At 36.7% G+C, this 12616-nt stretch overlaps 1 long non-coding RNA gene across 1 annotated transcript; it reads right to left on the reverse strand.

Annotated features, from left to right (window-relative positions):
- Nucleotides 1–11768: 11768 nt before the first annotated feature.
- On the reverse strand, nucleotides 11769–12258 carry LOC149655982 (uncharacterized). Its single transcript, XR_016370322.1, has 3 exons — nucleotides 12176–12258; nucleotides 12013–12065; nucleotides 11769–11927 (listed from the first exon to the last, which is right to left on the reverse strand). It is a non-coding gene; the product is annotated as an uncharacterized LOC149655982 (long non-coding RNA).
- Nucleotides 12259–12616: the final 358 nt, after the last annotated feature.

Genomic DNA, 12616 nt, shown 5'->3' on the forward strand with positions numbered 1-12616 from the left:
TCATACTTGCCTGCTTGATTGAATTTTTGTAAAATTTTCCTATGTAACTGTGTATATTCTCGTGAGTCGCCTAGGGGGCTTTTCATATGCACAATAAAACAACATTAAATTCAATTCAATTCAAATATTTAAAAAAGGGAAATAAAACATCTAGCTAATTGTAACAAAAATATTTGTTTATTAGATCGTTTAGAGCTCTTAATTTGAAATATATTTTAGGCATGAAAAGTGATGGTAATTGGAGAGAAAGGGTGAAATGAGACTAAAAAAATCTCTCTCCTATGTTTTAAGCTGGTTTATGCAACTTGTATATATAATATGTAAAGGGACCCACCTGTAAACAAGCCACAGGCTTAGTGTGAAAATCGCTTCATAGACAAAGCTTAGATTACTACTATTATTATAATGATAGTCTTATCTAGCGCTTCATTGGACAAAGCAGAGCGGACCAAGCAACCCCTATAAAGTAGAACCTCATTATACTTCTGTAAATAAGGATTCATACAACACACTTTCTCATTTTAAAAAGTAAATAGTTACAACCATTACAGAGCCATTTTACACGAAGTAAAATAAACGGAAAGATGTTAGAGTTGAAACTGTAAAATATCAGAAAGTGATTTCTACATTCTGTAAATGTTTTACATGTGTGCGGCGCCACTTTTCAGAGGCTTGAAAAATATTCAAAAAAAATTAAAAATATAAGCTAACGTCTAAAATGCATTTTTGACGCAAGATGCTTGAAGGAAATAATTCGCTAGAATTTAAGTTTGTAAGAATATTTTGTCTTATTCTTCCTTAGATACGAAATGAAACAAAACCTTTATATTACCATAAGTTTATCATGCCTCTAAATAGAGAAATGGCTGCTCCTCCTGCAATAGTGTTTGTCTGGCTCCCTTTAATGAAACCCTATGCTCTCTCCGCATCATTTATCACCTCAACTTCAATACAAAATTGTACTGCCTAGCCTAGCGTTTCTTTTATCTCTTTTAGAATGTTTCAGGACTGAAGCCGCCTCTATCTCACGAGAGAGAAAGAGAGAGAGGGGGGATTTGGGGTTGCTTAAGTAAAATTCGTTCCCCCCCCCCAATGCCTGCCTATACGAAACGTAAAAATCTCCTTTATTTCATAGGATGATTTTTTTTCATGTGACCCATTTAGTAATCGCCTCGACCGCTTGGTGGCTGCACCGCGACGGAAATTTCGAAATTTTCTCTCTCGGATCTTAGCGCTATACGAGTTCTGACGTCACAGTAGCCTGCGTAAGATGCCCGGTTGTAGCCCATATTTGTGTACTTAGTGGCATGATAAACTTATGATATAACAAATGCTTATAACTTTGCGGGGCACCTAGGCAAACGCCATCAAACCCGCACGTCGCGAGCACCGCACGTTGGCTGGAGAGGTCAGACACTAGCGTATTCCCCCGGTATTAGCTTTTTAGAGGTTTTAATGCCGTAAATTCGGGCGATTAGCCTACAATACGTTCTAAAATTGAAATAAAACTGTAAAAAGTAATCTCGACTGTATTTCCGCGTTATACTGTGTAATACGCTTTCCATCATACACCTTCAGAAAGACTATATATTACAGAGTGGCTTACTCCTCCAAAAAATTTCCGTATAGAGTAATATTTTTGCAAACGCCATCTATGATGTCGCGTGCAAAAATAAAAACCAAGCACCAAACATTTTACAGGGTCTCCAGCATTTGGGACCACGCATTGTAAATGAACTTGTTACTCGTAACTATTATTTTAGGATTTTTCAAGATGTGGAAGTGTTCGAAAAATTCGAAGAAAAGATTGTCAATTGTAAGGCAAAGCTTCATTCATTCATTTGTTTTAAATATGATTTCACACTGAAACACATGGGTTTTCAAGGCATCGCAATAGCCTTTTTACCTCTCCGTGTGACGTAGTCCAGGAGAGGTTCTGTAACGGCCGTGTCTGTGTGTGTAAGTCTGTCTGTCTGTGTGTCTGTCCGTTGTTACACCCACGTGACCGCGTTCGCAGTTTGCGTATCGGAGCAAACGTGTTCCCAATTTCCGGACCGCTTTGACAGGTCACAGAAATTTAGAAAATTATATTTCTCTCCGTTGGCTACTCTATACTTGAGTTCTCACACCACCATGTTTGGTCTTCGTCCATCTCACATGGACACCAGTCTGTACATACTGGCTTCTAATCACCACCATCTTCTGGTCTTCGTCCATCACCACTTGGACACCAGTCTGTACATACTGGCTCCTAAACACGACCATCCACTGGTCTTCCGTCTACTCCACATAGACACCAATCTGTATCATTGGCTTCGACTCCATTATCATCGATTGGTTTTAGGATACACGCGGCGATCAGCTAGGGTTACGAGAAACGTCTAGCCTCCCTTAGGTGGGATCGCCACCAAAGGTTTTCGCTATTGCGCTTTTTCCTTGCTATTGTAATGGAAACGAATCGTATATATACCCCAAAATTTGAAGAAAGCGGGCAAGAGGGGTACCCTTCACTTTAAACGTCAATATTAGCAAAGTTTGAGATGATAATAGGTATAACTTTATTTTAAACGATTTAACTATTATTAATGTTAATTATTGAAGATTAAAATAATTAAAAATAATTATATTTATTTAAATATTAAAGATAAACCTCTCGTGCAAAGAGAGAGATTATCATCGCCTCCTATATCTACCAAGGCCCGTGCATTGTGATATATTTCATTCATTGCCTCCTATATCTATCAAGGCCCGTGCATTATGATATATTTCATTCATTGCCTCCTATATCTATCAAGGCCCGTGCATTGGATATATTTTTCAAAACAACAACCAAAATGGGAAGCTCCTCTCAGAAACATAATAATTTCTTTTCTCTGTATATGAAATGAAAATATGGATAATACTGCGCTCGTTCTTTAATGGTATGAATCCTTGCCTGTCTATTAATATTTTACGTAGGAGTAATACGTTTTTAGCGAAGTCTAGAGAGGATAAACATAAGCGAGATTGTTTCGGAAAAAAATACTGCTTCAACTAATGGGTTTCTACTCCTTGTTACTGTTGTATAGAGTAATCATGATAAAAGCTTAAAAAGTAACGAGAGGACAGACCTTTTTTATCCTCTTGTTTTTATTCTTAAAAAGAATATACAAGTTGGGAAAACCAAAATATACCTCTCCGAGCCGAGACGAATTTACTTTCTAATCTAAACACAGGTCCACCAGCCAGTGAGAAAAACCGAAAATACGTAGTTCAAATTGGCGGGATATTGCGAAGATCATTTGTAAAGGTTTAATCGTTTAACATTTCCCTGTGTATCCTCTTAATTCTAAATAGGACCTAATATCTATCACTTAAGTGTGTATTTAACTTTCGGCACACTCTGAACCGTTAACACTTCTTTTAGGAGGACACGAAACAAGGTCAATTTTGGTTTATATCTAGGGTATCTTATTTCATTAATAAAAAATGTCTTCGTGGACAAAGACTAGAAAAAGTAAATGTTGAGAGAACAAAATGGAATGACCGAAGTAACAGATATTAAATTTTTTCAGTTTAAAGACATGATTATAAAACATCAATTATTTAAAAAAAAATACTTATCTTCGTTTTTTCACCAAAATTACATTTGCCCAAAAATTTTGAATCATGAATTTTCCATTCTTTTCAAAATGGTTCGTGTCAAATCTTTACTATATAACAGATACATGCGACATCGTTTATATTTAAAGCTAGATTTCCAGTGTAGGCCATGATAGAAACAGTTCCTCGTTAGTGATATTTAAATGGATGCAGCTTTTAATTTGAACTACAATACGTTTTAATACTGGAAACTAAGCCCAATAGTGAAATAAATACACAGCCCACCATTTGTCGGTGTCCATTTACGTGTTTCGTGTTATACGTTTGCTCATAAATAGCAAGTCGAAGTCATACCAAACTAATTTAATCACAACTTTTAAAACAGTTCTCACGCACTCAATAATATACCAAACGTTTTTTTGTTCATAATAACTTTTATCCAAATTTTAATGATTGATTTATAAAACATTTTAAATCGTCGACCCAAAAAATGGGACCCAATCGAATCGGTATATTCCTTAATGATCGAAAATTGGGGGATCGAAAAATGTCTCATTTGATCGAAATTAGTTTGATCGAAAATAATTCTGACGGGAGCGAATTTCGTCCCTATTGATCGAAAGTAATTCTGATCGAATAAAAATTATATATATCCCCCTAAAATAATAATATGATAGAAATAGTATACATTTAATCTAAAATGCAAGAGCCTTCATCGACCCGCTTGCGTAATGGATACGGTACTGGATTGCGGATCAGGAGGTTGCTGGTTCGAATCCTCGAAGGTATGTTAAAAATATCAAATATAATTCTTGTTGTTTCTAATCAAGTCATACACTTTCAGATTTGCTATATAGTGACGAAGAACATTTATTAAATACAATGTGTTGTTTCTAATCAAGTCATACACTTTCAGGTTTGCTATATAGTGACGAAGAAAGTTTATCCGAGGGAAGTTTATATCAAATGTATTTCCTCTTGATTTTGCCTATTACCAAATGAAAGGGTACCTTTTCCAAAATATTTTCATAGGGTCAGGTTAGGTTAGGTTAGATTAGGTTAGGTTAGGTTAGGTTAGGTTTGGTTAGGGTAGGTTAGGCTAAGTTAGGCTAGGCTAGGCTAGGCTAGGCTTAGTTAGGTTAGGTTAGGTTAGGTTAGGTTAGGTGAGGTGAGGTGAGGTGAGGTTAGGTTTGGTTCAAATAATTCGTTGACACCTTTTCCAAAACATTCTCCTTTTAATTAGCTGCCACCTTTTCCAAAACATTCTCCTATCAATTAGCTGCCACCTTTTCCAAAAGATTTTCCTATTAATTAGCTGCCACCTTTTCCAAAATATTCTATTAATTAGCTGCCACCTTTTCCAAAATATTCTCCTACTAATTAGCTGCCACATTTTCCAAAATGTTCTCCTTTAAATTAGCTACCACCTTTTCCAAAATATTCTCCTTTTAATTAGCTACCACCTTTTCCAAAACATTCTCCTATTAATTAGCTGCCACCTTTTCCAAAATATTCTCCTATTAATTAGTACCAGAAAACGAATAAAATATTAAATAATATCCAAAATAAAATTAAATTAAATATTACATAACCTAAAGTAAACCTATTTTTGGTTTTAAAAACATGTTGAACGATAGACGAGGATCAAATGGGATTCAATCAAATGGGATTCGATCAAATGGGATTTCGATCATTTGGGAAAGTTTTCGATCACCCGTTTTTCGATCAAATCGACCCAAACGATCGAATCGTGGTCGTATAAATACTGGCGCAAAACCAACCCTAAAGTGACGTTTAAAATGCCAATCATGATGAAAGATAAAATTTCTAACTTCGGTAGCATTTAGTCGTTTTAAACAACGTTTTCTCTTAAGTTCGAAAAGAGGAACCTTTAAAAATAAACCATATCCATACTCGGATATTTATTCTAATCCTTTTCATTCGAAAACTGTTAATACCAAAAAGGATATATAGAATGAATAACCTGTCTTTCGTAAACAATGCAAATGTAATTTTGGTGAAAAAAACGAAGATAAGTATTTTTTTTTAAATAATTGATGTTTTATAATCATGTCTTTAAACTGAAAAAATTTAATATCTGTTACTTCGGTCATTCCATTTTGTTCTCTTATCATTTACTTTTTCTAGTCTTTGTCCACGAAGACATTTTTTTATCAATATCTGTTCCTTCAGTCTTCATTTTAATTAAGATTGTTAAGTAACTGTTGCATTTTTAAAATCTGCACTAAGCACAAACATAAATATAGGAGAGCGTAAGCATAAGGGACCTAATATTGCTAGTTAGTGACTAATGCTTTTAGGTACAGTCGCCGCAATTAAAAACTTTCTCTCTCGCGACGTCTTGTTTCAATCATAAGCCGCAAATTATTGATCTGATACAATGGGTATAAAAAACGTATCTTATATTGTTGTTTCAATAAATTTTTTACTAAGCGTTTCTTTTTGCACTCTCCACTTTCCATTTCCAACTGCTAAATAGGGGGTTTTGAATGATTGGGATGATTTTAAAGAGAAGGTGAACAGTTGAGCATAGCTCGTCCGAATTACCGAATGACATTCCAGTAAAGGGAGAGTGATGTTAATTGTAATTTTCTGAATACACGTCCCCCCGGAATCAATGCCTTGAGCCATATTCTTATGGATAGAGATACCCTTTAATGTTGCACAAAGATATAATCAACAATTGTGGAATGAAACTTAAAATCTTCCTCCGGTGAAGATATGGCCACGGGTGCGACATTCTGTTCCACTATGGTTCGCAAATGCCAGGGGGTGGAGAAAGATTTCTATCTAGATTAGTGGGCGATTCTTGATGTCAGATTCAACATAAGTCTGCACGAACGTTTGGTTGAAAACGGCGCATTTCGGAGAGAACCATCTAGAAATTCAATGGCCAACCAATTCCCTCAATATGTCACCCATTGAAAACCGCTTGATGGAGGAAATAAAGCTTCACTGAAAAGGAGAATACCCACATTCAAAGTATAGCATGGGTCACAAAGTGGTGCCTACATTTGAGAAAGTGGTTGTGTTCATTGTCTTCAAACTAATTGGGATTCGCCATAATCAAGATGACGAACCTTTCTCAAGAAACCCTTTATTTACAATGCGAAATTAGTATTATACTAAAGTTACACTAGTCTTAGCAGTGTATCCGATGGCAAATTATGGTCTTTTTGACAATCAATGAAATCTGCTGAGCTGCACGAAGTATTAAATCCTTGAAGGTTAAGTAAGGACGCAATTAATGCAGAGTGTGTATATATTTTATTGAGAAAAACCCAACCAACATAACAAGTTAAATAAAGAATAAAGACAATTTGCTAATTACTATCCAACATTTATTCTTAATTATGAACATGGTTAAGATAGATACATTTATACGTTTTCATTTTCAATTTCATTATGCGATTAATATTTGATCATTTTCCCGTTGGCGCTTACAACCTGTTGCATTCTCTGTGGCATTAATGAAAACAGATTGCTTATGTAATCGGGCCGCTCGCCAACCTCTTCCCATGCGGCCTGGATGATGGTGAATAATTCGTCCTTATCATTGGGAATTATATTGTTCTGGGATACAATCCTTTTCATAATCGCCCAGACGTTTTCGATTGGAGATAAGTCGGGTGAATTTCTTGGCCAGTTCATTAGATCTATTTCCGGATGATTCTCATTCAAATACGCCATGGTTGCACGTGACTTATGTATACTCGAATTATCTTGTTGAAATATAAATTTACCGTCCGGAAAATGATTGTCTACGACATGAGGAAAAAAGGTATGTTCGAATACATCAATATATTTATCGGAATTAAGGTTCCCTTCTATTCGCGCTAAGGTGCCAATTCCATGTTTTGAAATATAACCCCACACTGGCACAGAAAACCGTCCGCTCTTCTGGATTGAATGAATGTTAGCCGCATCATATCGGGTCCCTTTCTCTCTCCACACTCTTACGTGATGGTCCGTAGATGAACAAAATGTTGATTCGTCGCTGATGACAACTTCATTCCATTCGTTCCTCCAGTGAAGGTGAGCGCGCGCAAATGCTAGGCGTTCTTGTTCGTGCTCTGGTTTGAGATATGGCTTCTCCGCGGCGATACAACTGTGTAGCCCAACGTCACGTAATCGGTTTCTAATCGTTGTTTCCGACGCTTCCAATTCCATGATGGATTTTACAGAGCGAACAGTGGTGGTAGGATTATTCACAACAAGAGCAGCAATAACGTCGTCTTCTTCTGCAGTGGTAACGCGTGGAGTTCCCGGTCTTGGTTTGTCTGTCAATCGCCCATTTTCACCATAAGCGGCTAGCCATGACCTCACGGTTGGCTTTGAACAGCCCAGTTGCTGCGCAATAAAAGGAACCCCCTGACCAGCCTCATGTAACGCAACGAGCCTATTGCGTTCTTCCTGTGATAATCTTGGCATACTGACTGGTGAGAGAGTGATATATTTGTTTTATTTTAAAAATGCCACGAAAAAACCCAAATTGGGTTTTTTCGTGGCATTTTTAAAATATATGTTAGAATATATTTTTTACTCAGTTTGTCTCACTCTCTCACCAGTCAGTATGCCAAGATTATCACAGAAAGAACGCAATAGGCTCGTTGCGTTACATGAGGCTGGTTACTGTTCGATCTGTAAAATCCATCATGGAGTTGGAAGCGTCGGAAACATCGATTAGAAACCGATTACGTGACGCTGGGCTACACAGTCGTATCGCCGCGGAGAAGCCATATTTCAAACCAGAGCACGAACAAGAACGCCTAGCATTTGCGCGCGCTCACCTTCACTGGAGGAACGAATGGAATGAAGTTGTCATCAGCGACGAATCAACATTTTGTTCATCTACGGACCATCACGTAAGAGTGTGGAGAGAGAAAGGGACCCGATATGATGCGGCTAACATTCATTCAATCCAGAAGAGCGGACGGTTTTCTGTGCCAGTGTGGGGTTATATTTCAAAACATGGAATTGGCACCTTAGCGCGAATAGAAGGGAACCTTAATTCCGATAAATATATTGATGTATTGGAACATACCTTTTTTCCTCATGTCGTAGACAATCATTTTCCGGACGGTAAATTTATATTTCAACAAGATAATTCGAGTATACACAAGTCACGTGCAACCATGGCGTATTTGAATGAGAATCATCCGGAAATAGATGTAATGAACTGGCCAAGAAATTCACCCGACTTATCTCCAATCGAAAACGTCTGGGCGATTATGAAAAGGATTGTATCCCAGAACAATATAATTCCCAATGATAAGGACGAACTTTTCACCATCATCCAGGCCGCATGGGAAGAGGTTGGCGAGCGGCCCGATTACATAAGCAATCTGTTTTCATCAATGCCGCAGAGAATGCAACAGGTTGTAAACGCCAACGGGAAAATGATCAAATATTAATCGCATAATGAAATTGAAAATGAAAACGTATAAATGTATTTATCCTAACCATGTTCATAATTAAGAATAAATGTTGGATAGTAATTAGCAAAGTGTCTTTATTCTTTATTTAACTTGTTATGTTGGTTGGGTTTTTCTCAATAAAATATATACACACTCTGCATTAATTGCGTCCTTACTTAACCTTCAAGGATTTAATACTTCGTGCAGCTCAGCAGATTCCATTGATTCTCAAAAAGACCATAATTTGCCATCGGATACACTGCTAAGACTAGTGTAACTTTAGTATAATACTAATTTCGCATTGTAAATAAAGGGTTTCTTGAGAAAGGTTCGTCATCTTGATTATGGCGAATCCCAATTAGTTGAAGACAATGAACACAACCACTTTCTCAAATGTAGGCACCACTTTGTGACCCATGCTATACTTTGAATGTGGGTATTCTCCTTTTCAGTGAACCTTTATTTCCTCCATCAAGCGGTTTTCAATGGGTGACATATTGAGGGAATTGGTTGGCCATTGAATTTCTAGATGGTTCTCTCCGAAATGCGCCGTTTTCAACCAAACGTTCGTGCAGACTTATGTTGAATCTGACATCAAGAATCGCCCACTAATCTAGATAGAAATCTTTCTCCACCCCCTGGCATTTGCGAACCATAGTGGAACAGAATGTCGCACCCGTGGCCATATCTTCACCGGAGGAAGATTTTAAGTTTCATTCCACAATTGTTGATTATATCTTTGTGCAACATTAAAGGGTATCTCTATCTATAAGAATATGGCTCGAGGCATTGATTCCGGGGGGGACGTGTATTCAGAAAATTACAATTAACATCACTCTCCCTTTACTGGAATGTCATTCGGTAATTCGGACGAAATATGCTCAACTGTTCACCTTCTCTTTAAAATCATCCCAATCATTCAAAACCCCCTATTTAGCAGTTGGAAATGGAAAGTGGAGAGTGCAAAAAAAAAAAACGCTTAGTAAAAAATTTATTGAAACAACAATATAAGATACGTTTTTTATACCCATTGTATCAGATCAATAATTTGCGGCTTATGATTGAAACAAGACGTCGCGAGAGAGAAAGTTTTTAATTGCGGCGACTGTACCAGTTAATCAGTTATCACCAATGAGATTAATTTATCACTGAAAACATCAAATGTTCATACTAAAATTATTTTGGCCTTTCTTTATCCCCTGGCTTTGAGTATTAAAATATTTAAAATAACTCTGAGAATTATCTAGAATCATTTCTACTGATATTCCAAATTCAGAAGAGTCAGAGTCATCGTTTTGAGTCTTTCAGATGATGTCTTGGACTAATGTTACTGGTTTTCGGTTTTCGTTGTAGCAGTCTAACTGAGACAAAGTTTCGGCCTGACAGCATAGCCCACTCGATTCGCGCTCATGGACGCAAGCTGCTCGCGCTATAGAGAGCTTTCAGTTGGAGAAGGAGATGAGCCTCGTGACATCATTTACGCTGCCATATGGGTGGGTTTAAAGCAGGAATGAAGCTGAGACCACCCAATATGGCTACCAGAACAGCGGTAAGACTTGGGAGGGTTTGACGTACTACAATCCCATCTGAAAGCTCTCTATTTAATAATAATTGACCAGGTCACGTCGTCTGCTAAACTTAGGGATTGGACAATTATACTTTTTGAGTTAATGTCTGGACTCTGGTTACCCTTGAATTTTCTTAGTGGTCCAGTGGTTTAATTTTTAAACTGGTCATTTGCCCTGTGCCACCGCCTTACTTCCCCCACTGGACAAGGAAGCATTTCTCATAAAGGATAGTGGCCATCATTGTTGTGTAAGAGACAGCCTGGCAGCCCCGTACTTGTTTACCCTGCCCATAGCCCACTCGATCACGCGTAACACGACGCAAGATGCAAAGGGCAGAGCAGCGTCCGTGAGCATGGATCGAGTGGGCTATGCCCTGCCTGGCCAAGTCAGCTGACTTAGGTGAAATATTCATTACTTCTATGCGACTTAATTCTAGACATTCTTGAACGAATCATCTTGTGAACATTTTATAAGACAGGCTTCTGGCGCTGGGTTTTTTTTTTGAGCCAAATTTGCTTTTAAAATTTAAAGAAAATTAATTTCAACCTTTTTTCCTCTCTTTAGAAATTTAATAATGATAGTGTGTTACATATTTATCCAAAATTTATATTAATTAATTAACACACTGTACATAGCCTTAATTTGTAATTTCGCGCTTGGAAGAGGCTGAATTAAAAATGTTGATTTGGTGAAAGGAATTAGTGATAGTGTGATTGAATCTATCATTTATTTTGCCAGCAAAAAACGTATCTTCGTAACGGTAACCCTTGTCTAGAAACCAGGGAATGAACCCTTCTGCGTAGTTTGAATTAATCTACTTTAAACATCAAAAATGTATCTAATTTAAACAAAAAGGTTTATTCTAAATAGCGGTTATAAATAGTAATTAAAAACGCAACTGTTACCTAATAAAAATGATTGCAAGAGCCGGGATAAAAAACATTGGTTGGTTTGTTGACAGGGTTTAGTGATCGTGTGATTTAATTATTCAATTATATTACCATTAATTTAAACCAATAAAATGATCTACATAGTGGTTATCGGTGGCACCAAATATAATCTGCACAGTTATCGTTGGAAAAATGGCCATTGTCTACTGTTTTGAGGTTATGTTAGAATAAGCACTAAATAATTAAAATTTAAATTGTTAACCTATAAGAATTATTGGAAAAGCGTCATTTAAAAATATTGGATGAATTGGTGACAGGGTTTAGTGATAGTGTGATTGAATCTATCATTTATTTTACCAGTAAAAAACGTATCTTCGTAGCGGTAACTGTTGGCTGGTGGCAACAGTCAAAAACCAGGGAACGAACCCTTGTGCGTCTTTTGCATTAATCTACTTTAAACAACAAAAATTGATTTAATTTAAACAAATTACCTAATTAGCGGCTATCGTTGGCCGATGGAACCAGGTGAAACACCTTAAAACGTACGCTACACGGCCAATTGGTCTCTAGTCTCTACATACAATCAGCTGTATTTAAATTTTGACCGAGGCTTAGTGAAATCAGCGAATTTAAAAATTATCGGCTAAATCCTAAATTTAAATTCTTTTGTATTAAATTATAATAAGGTTTAACTTACGAAATTAAAATAAAATGAGGACGAATTAACCCCTTCTTTTATGTGAAAAGTTAAAAAATTCGCCTTAAGCTCGACATAGCCACTGTGCCACACGCATTGTGTAAACAAAAATTTTCGCTCAGTCGCTCTATTAGCGGTAAAACAGCGTAAGTCCAACAGTACGTTTCTCTATGATTTTAGCCATGATTAAAACACGTAATTCCAACAGAATAAAAGGTCGCAAGTTTAAGTATGTGCTTAAAAGTACAAAAAGTAATACTTAATATTAATATTTTCAATAAAACTTCGAAAGGCACCAGTTTAATGTTCAACCATTCATTTAAAACCATTTTCAGACCTATCGAATAAATAGTCTTCAAAAAAATGGTCGAGTAGCTTTGGCCATCACAGCAAACATTTCCCATGTTATTCCTATGGGAAAATTTCTCTTTTTTGGTCAAA

This window comes from Phalangium opilio, unplaced genomic scaffold, assembly GCF_054372755.1.
Source record: "Phalangium opilio isolate 3A_F unplaced genomic scaffold, DU_Popi_V2 ptg000078l_1, whole genome shotgun sequence".
In the NCBI taxonomy this organism is placed as follows: Eukaryota; Metazoa; Arthropoda; class Arachnida; order Opiliones; family Phalangiidae; genus Phalangium; species Phalangium opilio.